Source organism: Chlamydotis macqueenii, chromosome W (genome assembly GCF_036417535.1).
Source record: "Chlamydotis macqueenii isolate bChlMac1 chromosome W, bChlMac1.mat, whole genome shotgun sequence".
Lineage (NCBI taxonomy): Eukaryota > Metazoa > Chordata > Aves > Otidiformes > Otididae > Chlamydotis > Chlamydotis macqueenii.
Genome location: NC_141592.1, coordinates 48,344,927 through 48,362,286, shown reverse-complemented (window position 1 = coordinate 48,362,286; position 17,360 = coordinate 48,344,927). Strand labels below are relative to the sequence as shown.

The 17,360-nt window shown below is 49.8% G+C and overlaps 1 long non-coding RNA gene across 1 annotated transcript in view; it reads left to right on the top strand.

The window, feature by feature from the left end:
- LOC147596770 (uncharacterized) overlaps positions 1-17,360 on the top strand; it is a 556,670-nt gene that overhangs the window by 436,885 nt on the left and 102,425 nt on the right. The window lies entirely within an intron of this gene.

The following is a 17,360-nucleotide window of genomic DNA, read 5'->3' as shown; positions in this document are numbered from 1 at the left end:
TCTCCAGGCTGAACAGCCCCAACTCTCTCAGCCTGTCCTCATAGGAGAGGTGCTCCAGCCCTCTGATCATCTTTGTGGCCCTCCTCTGGACCCTTTCCAACTGGTCCATGTCTTTCTTGTGTTGGGGACTCCAGAACTGGACGCAGTACTCCAGGTGGGGTCTCACCAGGGCAGAGTAGAGGGGCAGAATCACCTCCTTTGACTTGCTGGCCACACTCCTCTTGATGCAGCCCAGGATGCGGTTGGCCTTCTGGGCCGCAAGGGCGCATTGCCCACTCATGTTGAACCTCTCGTCTACCAACACTCCCAGGTCTTTCTCCTCAGGGCTGTTCTCGATCCATTCCCCGCCCAGCCTGTATTTGTGCTTGGGATTGCCACGACCCAGATGCAGGACCTTGCACTTGGCCTGCTTGAACTTCATGAGGTTGGCACGGGCCCACCTCTCCAGCCTGTCCAGGTCCCTCTGGATGGCATCCCTCCCTTCCAGCGAGTCGACGGCACCACACAGCTTGGTGTCATCGGCGAACTTGCTGAGGGTGCACTCTATCCCACTGTCCATGTCGCCGACAAAGATGTTGAACAGGGCCGGGCCCAACACGGACCCCTGAGGGACGCCACTGGTGACCGGTCTCCACTTGGACATTGAGCCGTTGACCACCACTCTCTGAGTGCGGCCATCCAGCCAACTCCTTATCCACCGAGTGGTCCATCCATCGAACCCATGCCTCTCTAGTTTAGAGAGAAGGATGTCGTGCGGGAATATGATTTATGCAAAGGGTGGCAAAAAGAGCTCTTAGATTTTTGTCTCTGTGCAAAACCAAATAAATGTATTTGGTGTCAAGGACTGGTGTCTGGACAGGATGTTTAGAATAAAAATGACAGCTTGAGATATGAAGTAAATAAAATCACATCCTATGCTGTAGTCACTGAGTATTGTTACCAAACCTACAGGTTTGGTTTTTTTTCTCCTGTTAATGCTCTTCTCTCCTGATAACCTTTACACTGCTAGGATGTTTGTGTGGCCTGCTGGGTTAACCCAGTTCTTGGGAACGCTTGTGGATTTCATTCAGCAAGGCTAGCAATATGTGAGCACTTCAGAAGCAAGAAGTTGCTTGGACAATGAAGCAGTAAATTCCACATCCAAAGAAAGCCAGCTTCCTCTGGAAACAGTACTGATGGTACAAATCCTGCTTGCTGGCTAAATTTTGTCAAAAGAATTGATGAAGAAATAGCATGAAGGTACCTTGTAATTTGCAAGGATTTTGGAGAAAAACCCTAGTTCTTGCATGTAGACTAAGGGATTATTAGTAGAATTGAGACCCAGGAAATTTTGAAGTAGGAATGCTAAGAGGTCTTAATGAGTTTCTGCTGTGAAACATAACCAAGAACAAGCCACTACTCCCCTGCCTCAGCATGGACTCCACAGAAATAGAAACTGGGGTTATGTTAGAAGGATCAAATAGAATAAGGTGTCTAAGTACCCTAACTGACAAAACAAACTAACTTTAGGAACCTAGTTTTGAGGCTGTATCTGGGTTCAAGGGTCTCAGGGTTATAAAGAAGCTGAATGAACCATAGTGGCAGGCCTAGTCAATAAACAAGAGGTACCAGTTTCAACAGGATTAGCTTATTTATACAAGCTGGGCAGCTGAGTGCTGAACAAAGCATCTTCTTCCATCTAACTCATGTCAGCCCTGGTTGATGGGGACATAGACTATTCTGGTTTCCCCTCTGCTGAAAGGATGTGCCTTGCATATGCTATGAAGTGTCTCAGCTGAAATGCTCTGCAGACCTGTACTCCCAACTATCTGTGGGGTTTTTAAAAGCTTGTAATAAAGCTTCATAGCTGGTGCATGTCAGCTAGGAACTGGCTCCTCTAGTAGAGTATACTGAACTCTTAATGCTGGTATGTCACACAACTGCAAGTCTCCTCCTATGCGAACTCTAATACACCTGCCCTATAGCTAAAACACTTAGGGATGAGACTTTCTTCCTAGGAAGGGACAGGACAAGTTGGGAACACTAAGGATGTAGTGTTAATATTGCAACATGCATTTCTACTTTACAGACTGTCTTCTGTGCTCCTTCAAAACAGGGTTATTTATGCTTTAAAGGAGGGCACACAGGTCACTGAGTATTTTCTAGTATCTTGAATAGCAGATCTAACTGCAAACAGCTGCTAACCTGGCTGATGGAAGGTAAACTCTAGAGCAGGATGTAAGACCGATGCTTGTCCTTGCATGCTTCTGATGGATGGGGACATCCACATAATCTGATATCAAGACCATCAGAGAGATGGAAAGTTAGAAGGATCCTGGTCAGGATTACTTCAGAGTCTGGATTTAGGAGCAATAATGTAAACTTCCTCTAATGTACATCACAAACATGTAACTACAGTTACCTACAGGGAAACTTACTGCAGAAGAGTCATCTGTGAAACTTGACTAGCTGTTCAGTAGGACAGCTGCTGAAGAAGCTGCAGTGGAGCTCTGAAAATCATGGTTTGATTCTTTTTTACTTCTGATGTAGATATTTTTGTAACTCCTTTTTAGATTTGCCTCTTATTTAGTTATTCATTGCCTTTTTTTGCTGCATATACAAGGAAGAACTGGGGCCCTTGCAATGACTAGTCTTGAAGGCAAGAGTAACCCTTGTATTAAGCAGTATGCTTGATACTACCTAACTGAGGATTGAAACTGTGGTACAAGAACCTGCAAAAGGAATCATCATCCTTCTAATAACACATCAGGAACATAACTTGCATCTGTTAAAAGAGACAGTAAGGAGTGACTCTTGTGACCAATGATTGTTATAACAGCTTATGTAACCAGAGGCTAGCAAGTAGCTGGGGGCTAGGTAGAGGGTTCTTCAAATGCTGCTGAAACAAATGTTTAAGGACAAGTTTCTGGCTGCTCATGATATCATCAGGCTGGGTAAGCACCTTCTGGATAAGTAAAATGCAGTACCTTGACACTGTGGTATTGACTATATGGTTTTAAGTTGAGTGAACTCAAAGAATAATACAGCAAAATCCTGTTGCTCATGCAGATAGATTTGTGAACAGGTAGAGAACGCTTACAGTTCAGCATAGGCTATGCAGAACATATGCAATCTCTCTCAGTACAGCTTGCACACACCCAAACTGCAAAGAGGGATAACTCTGCCAGCACTGGACAGTTAACAGCATGCAGCTGAAACAACCTATGATAACAGCTTCAATATGTGTCAAATTCCTGCCCTGAGGAAGGGAGGTGAAAAGCATGGGTATTGGCAAGAGTCCTTTGCTCTACTAGAAGATCAGAAGATCTTTGCTGTAAGAAGATCAGAAACAGTCCTTCTAGGCAGGAGGGAGTTAAGAGTACAGTACATTTCAAAGCCATTACTCCTCGTCCTATCACTACATGCCCTCGTCAAAAGTTCCTCCCTAGTTCTGAGTGGTAGGCACTGCAAGCATATGGCCTGAGGTTCCTCATCCTGTGAGTAAGCAGGTGATACTTTCCTGAGCAATCACTACAACAGACAACTGAACTCTGACTCAGGAGCCACTGACTTACAGGGCTTCAGCACCGGAGACTGGAGTGAGTTGTATAGAGCAGTGACCCCTTAGCAAGTTGCAAAGCATAGTGTCTTTCTGGAAGACTGATATGAAGAAACTTCTAGTGGATAATCTAAGCATAAGCCTGTGTTACTAACTGAATATCTCTCTAACAAGAAAGAGCATACTAGAGTATATATCAATCTCTCTATAAAAGAAGAATCTGGAATCAAGATGCTGATCTTTCCGGTGCTAAGAGTGAATGGATTTCTTAATCTGAGTGTTATAGCTTAGCATCAATCGGGACCAGACTACGCAGTCTCTGTAGCCCTGCTGTGGTTTTGTTTAGTGAAGTGGGGCCTAAGGTGGTAGCATCTGTAAGAAGCTGCTACAAGTTGTTCCCCTTTGTTCAGTGGACTCGGCCGGGCCTAGGGCAGACCCGCTGCTGGCCAATGCCGAGCCGATTCGATTGGTAGCAGAATGTTCCCTGATAAGGCCTCTGTGATAATGTATTTAAGAAGGGGAAAAAAAAGGAAAAAAAAAAAAAAAAAAAAGCAAAGAAGCTGAGTAGGGGCAGAGGCACAGAAGGGGAGGCACAGGCCTCATGGGCCTTGCAGGCCTCACCCTCTGGCCTCTCACCGGGTGGCTGACTGGGCCCAACTCGGCCCAGCCTGGCTGCAAGAAGTGGAGAGGAGATGAGATGGATGATGTGAAGAGATTATGAGAGACATCTGCCAGCCTGTTGTGAAGAACTTTTCTTGTGAGAGAAACAGCTGGAGATGGAATCATAGAATAGTTAGAGTTGGAAGGGACCTTCAAAGGTCATCTAGTCCAACCCCCCTGCAAGAAGCAGGGACATCCCCGACTAGATCAGGTTGCTCAAAGCCTCATCCAGCCTGGCCTTGAACATTTCCAGGGATGGGGCTTCCACCACCTCTCTGGGCAAGATGTTCCAGTGTTCTACAACCCTCATTGTAAAAAATTTTTTTACTAATATCCAATCTAAATCTACCTCCCTCTATTTTGAAACCATTACCCCTCGTCCTATCGCAACAGGCCCTACTGAACAGCCTCTCCCCATCTTTCTTGTAGGCCCCCTTGAGGTACTGGAAGACCGCTATCAGGTCTCCCCAGAGCCTCCTCTTCTCCAGGCTGAACAGCCCCAACTCTCTCAGCCTGTCCTCATAAGAGAGGTGCTCCAGCCCTCTTATCATCTTCGTGGCCCTCCTCTGGACCTTCTCCAACTAGTCCACGTCCTTCTTATGTTAGGGGCTCCAGAACTGGACACAGTACTCCAGGTGGGGTCTCACCAGGGCAGAGTAGAGGGGGAGAATCACCTCCCTCGAACTGCTGGCCACACTCCTCTTGATGCAACCCAGGAGGCGGTTGGCCTTCTGGGCCGCAAGGGCGCATTGCCTGCTCATGTTGAGCTTCTCGTCCACCAGCACTCCCAAGTCCTTCTCCTCAGGGCTGCTCTCAATCCATTCTCCGCCCAGCCTGTATTTGTGCCTGGGATTGCCATGACCCAGGTGCAGGACCTTGCCCTTGGCCTGGTTGAACTTCATGAGGTTGGCACGGGCCCACCTCTCCAGCCTGTCAAGGTCCCTCTGGATGGCATCCCTCCCTTCCAGCATGTCGATGGCACCACACAACTTGGTGTCACCGATGACCTTGCTGAGGGTGCACTCTATCCCACTGTCCATATCACCGACAAAGATGTTGAACAGGGCCGGGCCCAACACAGACACCTGAGGGATGTCACTCGTGACCGGTCTCCACTTGGACATTGAGCCGTTAACCACCACTCTCTGAGTGCGGCCATCCAGCCAACTCCTTATCCACCGAGTGGTCTGTCCATCAAACCTGTGTCTCTCTAGTTTAGAGAGAAGGATGTCATGCGGGACAGTGTCAAAAGCTTTGCACAAGTCCAGGTAGATGATATCCGTTGCTCGTCCCTTGTCCACCGATGCTGTCACCCCGTCATAGAAGGCCACCAAATTGGTCAGGCACCATCTGCCCTTGGTGAAGCCATGTTGGCTGTCACCAACCACCTCCTTGCTCTCCATGTGCCTTAGCATGGTTTCCAGGAGAATCTGCTCCATGACCTTGCCAGGCACAGAGGTGAGGCTGACCAGCCTGTAGTTGCCCGGGTCTTCCTTATTCCCCTTTTTAAAAATGGGGGTTATGTTCCCTCTCTTCCAGTCATCGGGGACCTCACCAGACTGCCACGATTTCTCAAATATGATGGCCAGTGGCTTGGCAACTTCATCCGCCAGTTCCCTCAGGACCCGCGGATGCACTTCATCAGGTCCCATGGACTTGTGCACCTTCAGGTTCCTCAGATGATCCCGAACCTGCTCTTTGAGTACAGTGGGCGGTTCTTCATCCTCACAGTCCCTGCTTGCACCTTCTACAGCTTGGGTGGTGAGACAAGAGCCCTTGTCGGTGAAGACTGAGGCAAAAAAGTCATTCAGAACCTCAGCCTTCTCCATGTCCCGGGTAACCAGGACACCAGTTTCCTTCCGGAGGGGTTCTACATTTTCCTTGGACTTTCTTTTGTCCCCTACACACCTATAGAAGCTTTTCTTGTTGCTTTTTATATCCCTGGCCAGATTCAATACTGTCAGGGCTTTAGCCTGCCTCACCTGATCCCTGGCCACTCGCACAGCTTCTTTGTAGTCCTCCCAGGCTACCTGTCTCCATTTCCACCCTCTATAGGCTTCCTTCTTTACTTTCAGTTGGTCCAGGAGCTCCTTGCTCATCCACACAGGCCTCCTGGCCTTTTTGCCTGACTTGGTCTTCATTGGGATGCACCTCTGCTGAGCTTGGAGGAGGTGATCCTTGAATGTGGACCAACTTTCCTGGGCCACTCTTCCCTCCAGGGCCACCTCCCATGGCACTTGGCCCATCAGGTCCCTGAAGAGGCCCAAGTCCACCTTCTTGAAGTCCAGGGCTAAGAGCTTGCCATGTAGTTTCCTCGCTGCCCCGTGGATCTTGAACTCCACCGTGTTGTGGTCACTGCAGCCAAGGCTGTCCTTTAGTTTCACATCTCCCACCAGCCCCTCCCTGTTGGTGAGCACAAGGTCGAGCATGGCACCCCTCCTTGTCGGCTCCTCTATCGCCTGCAGGAGGAAGTTGTCGTCCACGCATTCCAGGAACCTCCTGGACTGCCTGTGCCCTGCCATGTTGTCCCTCCAACAGATGTAAAGCTGGTTCAAGTCCCCCATGAGGACCAGGGCTTGTGACCGTGAGACTGCTCCTGTCTGCCTATAGAGCGCCTCATCTGCTCTGTCCTCCTGGCCAGGCGGCCTGTAACAGACCCCTACCGTGATGTCCCCTGTCTGTCCCCGTCCTCTAATCTTGACCCATAAGCTCTCTGTCAGCTCCTCCTCCATCCCCAGGCGGAGCTCCACACACTCCAGCCGGTTGCTGATGTAGAGAGCGACACCCCCTCCTCGTCTTCCCTTCTTGTCCTTTCTAAAAAGCCTATACCCCTCCATGTTGACGCTCCAGTCGTATGAGTCGTCCCACCACGTTTCCATGATGCCAACGAGGTCGTAGCCCTGCTCGTGTGCACGCATCTCCAGCTCTTCCTGTTTATTCCCCATGCTGCGTGCATTGGTATAGAGACACTTCAGCCAGGCCCCCGAGAAAGCCGACTTGCTGGCTGGAGCGACAAGAGTTCTTTTGGACCACAGTTTAAGTTCATTTGCACCTACCTGCGATCCTTCCTCAGTTTCTGGACCCTCAGTGCTGGCACTGGCACCATGCTGACAGCAGTGGGCTGAACTGTGCTCCCCCTCCCCCAGCAACACTAGTTTAAAGCCCTCCGGACGAGCCTGGCAAGCCTTTGTCCAAGCACACTCTTCCCCTTCTTGGTTAGATGAATGCTGTCCGCCCCTAGCAGCCCAGGCTTCTCAAAGCACGCCCTGTGATCTAGATAACCAAAGCCCTGGCTGTAGCACCACTCCCTGAGCCACAAGTTAACCTGCCAGATTCATCTGGCCCTTTCAGGTCCCTGCCCTTTGACCAGGAGAATTGATGAGAAGACCACCTGCACCCCAGAGTCTTTGACTGTTGAACCCAGGGCTCTGAAATCCCTTTTGATGTTTCTCAGGCTGCTGCCAGCTGTGTTGCTGGCCCCCACATGAAACACCAGTAGTGGATAATAGTCTGTTGGCCATATGAAGCTAGGTAGTCTCTCGGTGACATCCCTAATACAAGCCCCCGGGAGACAGCATACCTCCTGAGAGAGTGCATTGGGTCGGCAGATGGGTGCCTCCATACCCCTCAGGAGGGAGTCACCCACTACTACCACTTTCTTGGTAGCGCTAGTTATTACATGAGCCGGTCGGGCTACCTCGCATGGCTCCTGTGCCTCCCCCAAAGTGCTGGGTCTTACTTCTTCAGTCTGCAGGGCAACAAAGCAGTTCTGCAGGGGCACCTCAGGGTTCTGGGGCAGCTGCTGCTTCTTCCTCCTGCTGCGCCTTGCCCTTGCAGCTGTCCATTCAGTGGCATCTTCTGCCTGCTTGCTTATGTCGTGTGTCAGTGCAGGGGGGGTTGATTGTTTCACTAGGTGCTGCGGTTCCGGTGCAGACTGTGCTTGGAACCAAGCATCCAGCTCCCTCTCTGCCTCCCTGATGTCCCGCAACCTCCTGACTGCCTCCTGCAGCTCAGCCACCTGCCGCAGGAGATCCTCCACCTGGGCACACCTTCTGCAGTCAGAGCTGCCGCTTGCCCTTGCCCTTGCCCTGGAAGTAGGGTCCAGGCACTGCCTGCAGCCCGAGGTCTGCACCGCAGCCTGCCCCCTCGGCTGCTCCATCTGCATGGAGGCATCGACCCCCGCAGGGGGAGCCGGTGCGGACCTCCCGGCTGGAGCTGCAGCCTTTGTTCTCAGGCGGGTGTTGGCTATGTTGCCCTGAGAGGCATAAAAGACCAAGTGCCTCAGGGCAGCGCCCCGCTGACACGCTCTTCCTGTGCAAACTGACGCGCCACGCCCTGTTCATTGGCGCTTCCTAGGGCCTGGTTTATACAGGGAGAGGGGCCGGGCCGCCGGTGTCTCCTGGCTCCGCCCACGTCTCGTCATCCGCTCTCGCGCGAGCTGCGGGCTCCTGGCGCCTCGCTTGGCTCCCCCCTGAGCTTCCCTGCTTCGGAAATCTTCTGACTGCGCTGCGCTGTGCCGCGCCGCTGCGGATCGTGCCGACTCCGAAGCTGTTGCCTCGGCGACTGGATGATGCCAAGGTCAATGAAGAAGGAGGGGGAGGAGTAATGCAGCTCCTGGCCAAGATTCCCCTGCAGCCTGGGGTGACGACCATGGTGGAGCAGGTTGTCCCCCTGCAGCCCATGGAGGTCCACGGAGGAGCAGAGATCCACCTGCAGCCTGTGGAGGATCCCATGCTGGGGCAGGTGGATGCCTGAAGGAGGCTGTGGCCCATGGAGGGCCCGCTGGGGCAGCTGTTCTGGAGTGACTGTACCCTGTGGAAGAGATGACCCACGCCGGAGCAGTTTCACGAAGGACTGTGGCGTATGGGTGGGACCCCACGATGGAGCAGGGGAGGAATGTGAGGAGTTTTTCCCCCGACCATGAAGCAGCGGCATAAAACAACACGTGATGAACTGACTGCAACCCCCATTCCCTCTTCCCCCCTGTGCTGCTCAGGGGGGAAGGTAGTAGAGATAATGTTAAGCTTGGGAAGAGGGAGGGGTGGGGGGAGGTTATCTTGTTCTCTGTCTCATTATCCTGTTGTTTGTAGTTATAAATGGTTTTCCCCAAGTCAAGTCTGTTTTGCCCGTGACGGTAACTTTAAGGATTCTCTCCCTGTCCTTATCTCAAATCTCAAGCCATTTTTCTTATATTATCTCCCCCTGTTCTCTTGGAGGGTGGGGGGAGTGAGGGAGAGACTGTGTAGTCTGGTCCTGATCCGGGCTGAACTACGACAAGCCCCCTCTCACTAAATAAAACCCAAACACTGGGAAATGAACTGATAGATTGGTATGCTCAGTGCTGAACACAGATTTTGGAAAGACTGCTACCAAGACTGTTGCAAGATGCTGCATTGTTCCTGGAACAACTCATAAGTTGAGATAGACTAGCTAGGTGTCTGCATGTTACCTTTGGACACAGAAGTGTCTGGTTGAAGAATTACTCTTGTCTATCAAACAGACTATGACAGTGCTAGTTCCCTTCAGCTGAGATTAAGTCTTCAGGGAACCAGCTTGCAATAGCACATGAAGAGCATTTCACTTTCTTCCTTAAAAGTAAGCAGAGGGCAATACTTGCTAATTTATATTATACTAAGTTATTTATATCATACCAACTTGTTTAAACTAGTCATGACTTCTTCTGAGTCCTCTGTTCTAATAGTCGTGCAACGATTGTATTGATTCCCATGACAAGTGGGGAAAAAAAATCCAAAATATAGCTACTGTGGTAGCTGGGTTGAGAACTAATAATCTCATCAGTAATGTGCTCAAAAGCATATTACAGTGGTTAAAAGTACTGCTCCAGTTGCACCATTTGAACAGAGTGATTTATTCAGTTCCAGCTGTTAACTTAATAATGTTCACTTGGCTGTAATTCCAGTGATTCCAGTGTGCAGAAAGCACTTTTGGGAACTTGGTTTAAATTTCTGTGTTCTTGCTTAAAATCAAAAAGCACAGAGGAGACTGATGCACTGATGATAAAACTCTGTTCTGTTCAACTGATGAAATGGTTTCCTCCTGGACACCATGCTAAGGCACATGGAAAATAAGGAGGTGATAGGTCACAGTCAACACAGCCTCACTAAGGGCAAATAGTGCCTGACCAATTTGGTGGCCTTCTGTGATGGGGTTACAGCATCAGTGGACAAGGGACAAGCAACTGACGTCATCTGCCTGGACTTGTGCAAGGCTTTTGACACTGTCCCGCATGACATCCTTCTCTCTAAACTGGAGAGACATGGCTTTGATGGAAGGACCACTCGGTGGATAAGGAATTGGCTGGATGGCCACACTCAGAGTTATGGTCAATGGCTCAATGTCCAAGTGGAGACCAGTAATGAGTGGCGTCCCTCAGGTGTCTGTGTTGGGCCCGGCCCTGCTCAACATCTTTGTCAGCGACATGGACAGTGGGATAGAGTGCACCCTCAGCAAGTTGGCCGACGACACCAAGCTGTGTCGTGCAGTCGACATGCTGGAAGGGAGGGATGCCATCCAGAGGGACCTTGACAGGCTGGAGAGGTGGGCCCGTGCCAACCTCATGAAGTTCAACCAGGCCAAGTGCAAGGTCCTGCACCTGGGTCGTGGCAATCCCAGGCACAAATACAGGCTGGGCAGAGAATGGATCGAGAAGGACTTGGGAGTGCTGGTGGACAAGAAGTTCAACATGAGCCAGCAATGTGCGCTGCATCCTGGGCTGCATCAAGAAGAGCGTGGCCAGCAGCTCCTCTGTGGACCTCCATGGACTGCAGGGGGACAACCTGTTTCCCCATGGTCTTCACCACAGGCTGCAGGGGACTCTTGGCCAGGAGCCGCATTACTCCTGCCCCTCCTTCTGAACTGACCTTGGCGTCTGCAGCCATTCCTCTCACAAAAAATTCTTCACAGTCAGCTCAGGCAGATGCCTCTCAGGTTCTCTTCTCATCTCCTTTCTTCACTTTCTTGCAGCCAGGCTGGACCAAGTTGGGCCCAGACAGCCGCTCAGCAGGAGGCCAGAGGATGAGGGCCACAAGGCCTGTAAGACTCGCGCCTCCCCCTCTCTGCTCCCCCTTCAGCTTCTTCACATCTTCTTCTTTTTTAAAAAAATATTTTTCCCCTTTTTAAATACGTTATCGCAGAGGCATTATCAGAGAACATTCCATCACCAGTTGGCTCGGCCCTGGCCAGTGGTGGGTCTGCCCTAGACCTAGCCGAATCCACCAGACAAAGGGGAAACTTACATGGTGGCAGCTTCTGCAAGAAGCTGCTCCCCCCCCATCACTAAACCAAACCAACACATTTTCATAGAGGAGACATACTAATGGTAGTGCTTGCATCAGAGCAAGCAGCTGGAATTTTCCATCTAAATCATAGTAATCTTGTGTCACGTTACAGGAGGTTTATTTAACTTGAATTTTGACACTGTCGGATGCTAGAGCAATGAGTGTTCTAGTAATGAAACGTGATATTTTATTTAATGCCACAGCATGAATGACCCTGTTTAAAAGGTAAAAGACTGAATAGCATATTCATGTTTCTGATTCATTAATGCATGCCTAGTGCTTCTCAAGGCTACTTGGGGCACTATCATTATAGCAGGATCTAGGCAGAAAATGTGATAGCCCGTTATGCACATAGAGGTTTGTTAGATGCAAATGTCAGTCAGTCATACAGGGGCCTCACACAAATGCACTATTATACTTATAATGTGGGTAGAATCCTGCTAGTCAAGATTGTCCATTATCAGTAAATTTATCTGGCTTTACAGCTTTGACTCTTGCTAGTCATTGTATCTATTGCTGTTAGCCTTTAGTCTACTTCTTCAGCCTGCAAAATTGCAATCTTGAATTCACTCAAGTGGTCAGCTTGTCTACCAGTCTTCTGAAAACAGCTCTTCTGTCAAGAACTTGATGGCTAGAGATATTTCTAAGGGTACATTGTGTAGGTCCTGATACAACCTTCTAACCAGAAGAACCTAACTAACTCTTCAAGAAGGGAAGAGGGAACAACCTGTTGTTCTGGTTTTGTTAGTGAGGGGGGCCTAAGGTGGTAGCTTCTGTAGGAAACTGCTAGAAGTTGCTCCCCTTTGTTCAGTGGACTCAGCCGGGCCTAGGGCGGACCCACTGCTGGCCAAGGACGAGCCGATTGGTAGCAGAATGTTCCGTGATAATGCCTCTGCGATAATGTATTTAAGAATGGGAAAACAGAAAAAAAAAGAGAGAAGAGAAGATGTGAAGAAGCTGAGCGGGGGCAGAGGCGCAGAGGGGGAGGCGCAGGCCTCACCCTCTGGCCTCTCGCCAGGCAGCCGACTGGGCCTGACATGGTCCAGCCCGGCTACAAGAAGTGGAAAGGAGATGAGAAGTGAATAAGATGTAAAAAAAGATCCTGAGAGACATCTACCAGCCTGTTGTGAGGAACAGCTGCAGATGCCAAGGTCAGTTCAGAAGTGAGGGGGAGGAGTAATGTGGCTCCTGGCCAAGATTCCCCTGCAGCCTGTGGTGATGACCATGGTGGAGCAGGTTGTCCCCCTGCAGCCCATGGAGGTCCACGGAGGAGCAGAGATCCACTTGGAGCCCGTGAAGGACCCCGTACCGGGGGAGGTGGATGCCTGAAGGCAGCTGTGGCCCGTGGAGGGCCCGCTGGGACAGCTGTTCTAGAGGGACTGCACCCTGTGGAAGAGATGACCCACGCTGGAGCAGTTCCACGAAGGACTGTGGCCTGTGGGAAGGACCCTACGATGGAGCAGGGGAGGAATGTGAGGAGTTCTTCCCCCGACCATGAAGCAGCGGCGTGAAACAACATGTGATGAACTGACTGCAACCCCCATTCCCTCTTCCCCCCTGTGCCGCTCGGGGGGGGAAGGTAGTAGAGATGATGTTAAGCTTGGGAAGAGGGAGGGGTGGGGGGAGGTTATCTTGTTCTCTGTCTCATTATCCTGCTGTTTGTAGTAATAAATGAATAGTTTTCCCCAGGTCGAGTCTGTTTTGCCCGTGACGGTAACTTTAAGGATTTCTCCCTGTCCTTATCTCAAACCTCGAGCCGTTTTTCCTTATATTTTCTCTCCCTGTTCTCTCGGAGGGTGGGGGGAGTGAGAGAGAGACTGCGTAGTCTGGTCCTGATCAGGGCTGAACTACGACACCTGTCTTGGAAATATGTTCCACGCTTGAACTATTGCTGTGCTTCTGGTTACTATTTCATCCTTAACAGGCTATATTGCACTTGGCAGTAAAAGCTTCTTTTGTCTTCTCTTGGCCTTTCCGATTCTAATTTGAGGTTAATATTTACATGCAACAATTCTTTAAGCTAAATCATGTACTTGCAGTATCAAGGGACAAAGGAGAGGAGCATGGGCTGTGAAAAGGACAAAGTATTAGAGTACTGAGCAGATGTTTAGTTTATCTGTCTTGCCTCTGACTTTTTTCAGTGTCTCAAAGGCTGTCTTCTCAGCCTTTCATCAACACTGAGGGGAAGAAGCCTGTCTGTTGGGTGAAGATTATTATCCAGTCTTTAAATCCTGTGACAGACTACAGCTATAATGAAGATTCTCAATTCCCCGTGCACAGGACAAAAATCTAATCATTAAGGGTAGCTACCGTGTTGCCACCCCTTGCTCAAATAAGGGATAATTGTGAAAGCATCTCTTAAGGGAAACTAAATGTTGCTCAATAAAATTATTTGGCATGTGCTTCAATTCTTGCTAAGAAACAGATATTTCAAGGATGTCTTGTCACTTACAACAGCTCCTCCTGTAGGGAGTTCAGAGAAGACACCAAGAGCACAGTATGCCCAAAGTCTTAAGACTGACTTTCCCAGGGTAGATGTGTGGAGATTAAGTACAATGCTTGAATAGAGAGTTGCCTGATTTGAGATAGGCCTTGAAGTATGAGCTGTTACCTACTATGTGTTGAGGGTCTGAAATTTTCTTCCCCTAAGAAGTGATCAGTATTCACTCTTCACAGGATAGTCCCTATAGGAAAGGAGGGAGATGTTACTAGTGGCCTCTTAGCAAGCCCTTTCTGGAGTAAATTGAAAAGTGGGTGTCGTAGTTCAGCCCCGATCGGGACCAGACTACGCAGTCTCTCTCTCACTCCCCCCACCCTCCAAGAGAATAGGGGGAGATGATATAAGAAAAACAGCTCGAGGTTTGAGATAAGAACAGGGAGAAATCCTTAAAGTTACCGTCACGGGCAAAACAGACTCGACTTGGGGAAAACTATTCATTTATTACTAAAAATAGCATGATAATGAGACAGGGAACAAGATAACCTCCCCCCACCCCTCCCTCTCCCTGGGCTTAACATTATCTCTGTCTCCTTCCTCCTCTGATCGGCACAGGGGGGAAGAGGGAATGGGGGTCGCAGTCAGTTCATCACGCGTTGTTTTATACCGCTGCTTCATCGTTGGGTCCCTCACATTCCTCCCCTGCTCCATCGTGGGGTCCCTCCCATGGGCCACAGCCCTTCATGAAACTGCTCTGGCATGGCTCATCTCTTCCATGGGGTGCAGTCTCTCTAGAACAGCTGTCCCAGCGGGCCCTCCACAGGCCACAGCCTCCTTCAGGCCTCCACCTGCTCCTGCATGGGGTCCTCCACCTGCTGCAGGTGGATCTCTGCCCCTCCGTGGACCTCCATGGGCTGCAGGGGGACAACCTGCTCCACCATGGTCATCACCACAGGCTGCAGGGGAATCTTGGCCAGGAGCCACATTACTCCTCCCCCTCCTTCTGAACTGACCTTGTCATCTGCAGCCGTTCCTCTCACAAGAAAAATTCTTCACAACAGGCTGGCAGACGTCTCTCAGGGTCTTTTCACATCTCATTCACATCTCATCTCCTTTCCACTTCTTGCAGCTGGGACGGGCTGAGTCAGGCCCAGTCGGCTGCCTGGCAAGAGGCCAGAGGGTGAGGCCTGCAAGGCCCACAAGGCTCATGCCTCCCCCTCACTGCCTCCGCTCAACTTCTTCACATCTTCTCTATTTTTTTCTTCCTGTTTTTCCCCTTCTTAAATACATTATCGCAGAGGCCTTATCAGGGAACATTCTGCTACCAATTGGCTCTACCCTGGCCAGCAGCAGGTCTGCCCTAGGCCTGGCCGAGTCCACTGAATAAAGGGGAGCAACTTCTAGCAGCTTCTTACAGAAGCTACCACCTTAGGCCACCTCTCACTAAATAAAACCAGAACAGTGGGTAAGTAAAATGGGATGTGGAGCTAATGATACAGGCAAGAGTTTGGGGCACTTCTCCCAGGGTAGCAACATCCAGAAATCTGTAGTCTAAGATAAGCATAGTAGTTAAAATGGGCCATACAATTGCATAGCAAGTAATTAAGCTGTTGTGATAACTATGGACTTATCTACATGGAGAAGACTAAAAAGACATCACTTAACAGTCTGCTGACATAGTTGCTGTGGGAATGATCTTGCTCTTCACTATGCCAGTATAACTGAAGGCATGACTGTCCCTGCACATGCATCTCTAACCCTGCCACACTGCTGGCTGGCTCTTTTCAGGTGAACTCAGAATTCAAGTGTAATAGAACAGTAAGTCTCTTGTTGCTTTACTCCTGCAGTCTGACTAAGGGAAGACTAAGGGACTGAGTACTGCAAAAGGAAGCCTCCAAGCAAGACCAAGAACTGCAAACAGAAGATTTTTAACTTCACTTTAGTTACTTGCACGTAAACCACTCCAGCACATTCCATTAAGAAAAGCCAAACTTAAGTGTGACAAATACCTTGTGCTGTAGCACTGCTTTAACTTGGGTCTAAAGCACAGAATCCAAATTTAGTTCTGGCTGAGACTCCTGTACCCCAAGTAGACTAGATTACTGCTACGTAATGTTGCTCCCTGCCTCAGTGAAATTTTAAAGTAAAGCCTGAGGGGATTTTGTGCTAGTCTAGTGGCTTAACTAAGATGTCAAGAAGTAGTTATTTAAAATATGAACGTATATTAAGGTAGCCTTTATCTGTCATTGCATTCTTAGTTTAGCAGCTAATTCTCTTGCTCCAGAGATATGATTCTCAAAGATACTGAGTTCTCCAAAGGTATGATAAATAACTGTCATGTACTGTGAGCTCTCACCAGGTGAGAAGAGCTGTGCCAGACCTCAGATAGGAGAGTTTGTCCTGTAAAGTGGCCAGAAAGCTGTCATTAACCTTCCCAAACTGAATTGTTAATACTGAGAATGACTGAACCCTTGCAAATACCCCTGTCTTACTGTGGAGAAGCTGAGACTTGTGTGTATCCCATTCCCTGTCCCCCTGTGCCACTGAGGAGGGAGGAGTGTAGTTGAGCCTGGGAAAAAGGGAGGGGTGGGGGAAGGTGTTTTAAGATTTGTTTTTATTTCTCGTTATCCTACTCTGATTTGATTGGCAATAAATTAAATTAATTTCCCCAAGTTGAGTCTGTTTTGCCAGTGATGGTAATTGCTGAGTGATCTCCCTGTCCTTATCTCAACCCACAAGCCTTTTGTTGTATTTTTCTCCCCCTGTCCAACTGAGGAGGAGGAGTGACTTGGTGGGCACTTGGCATCCAGCCAAGGTCAACTCACTTGTCGTGGTTTTGTTAGTAAGGGGGGGCCTAAGGTGGTAGCTTCTGTAGGAAACTGCTAGAAGTCGCTCCCCTTTGTTCAGGGGACTTGGCCAGGCCTAGGGCGGACCCACTGCTGGCCAAGGCCGAGCCGATTGGTAGCAGAATGTCTCGTGATAACGCCTCTGCGATAACGTATTTAAGAATGGGAAAACAGAAAAAAAAGAGAGAGAAGAGAAGATGTGAAGAAGCTGAGCGGGGGCAGAGGCGCAGAGGGGGAGGCGCAGGCCTCATGGGCCTTGCAGGCCTCACCCTCTGGCCTCTTGCCAGGCGGCCGACTGGGCCCAACTTGGTCCGGCCCGGCTGCAAGAAGTGGAGAGGAGATGAGAAGTGAATGAGATGTAAAAAGGATCCTGAGAGACATTTACCAGCCTGTTGTGAGGAACGGCTGCAGACGCCAAGGTCAGTTCAGAAGGAGGGGGAGGAGTAATGCGGCTCCTGGCCAAGATTCCCCTGCAGCCTGTGGTGACGACCATGGTGGAGCAGGTTGTCCCCCTGCAGCCCATGGAGGTCCATGGAGGAGCAGAGATCCACTTGGAGCCCATGAAGGACCCCGTACCGGGG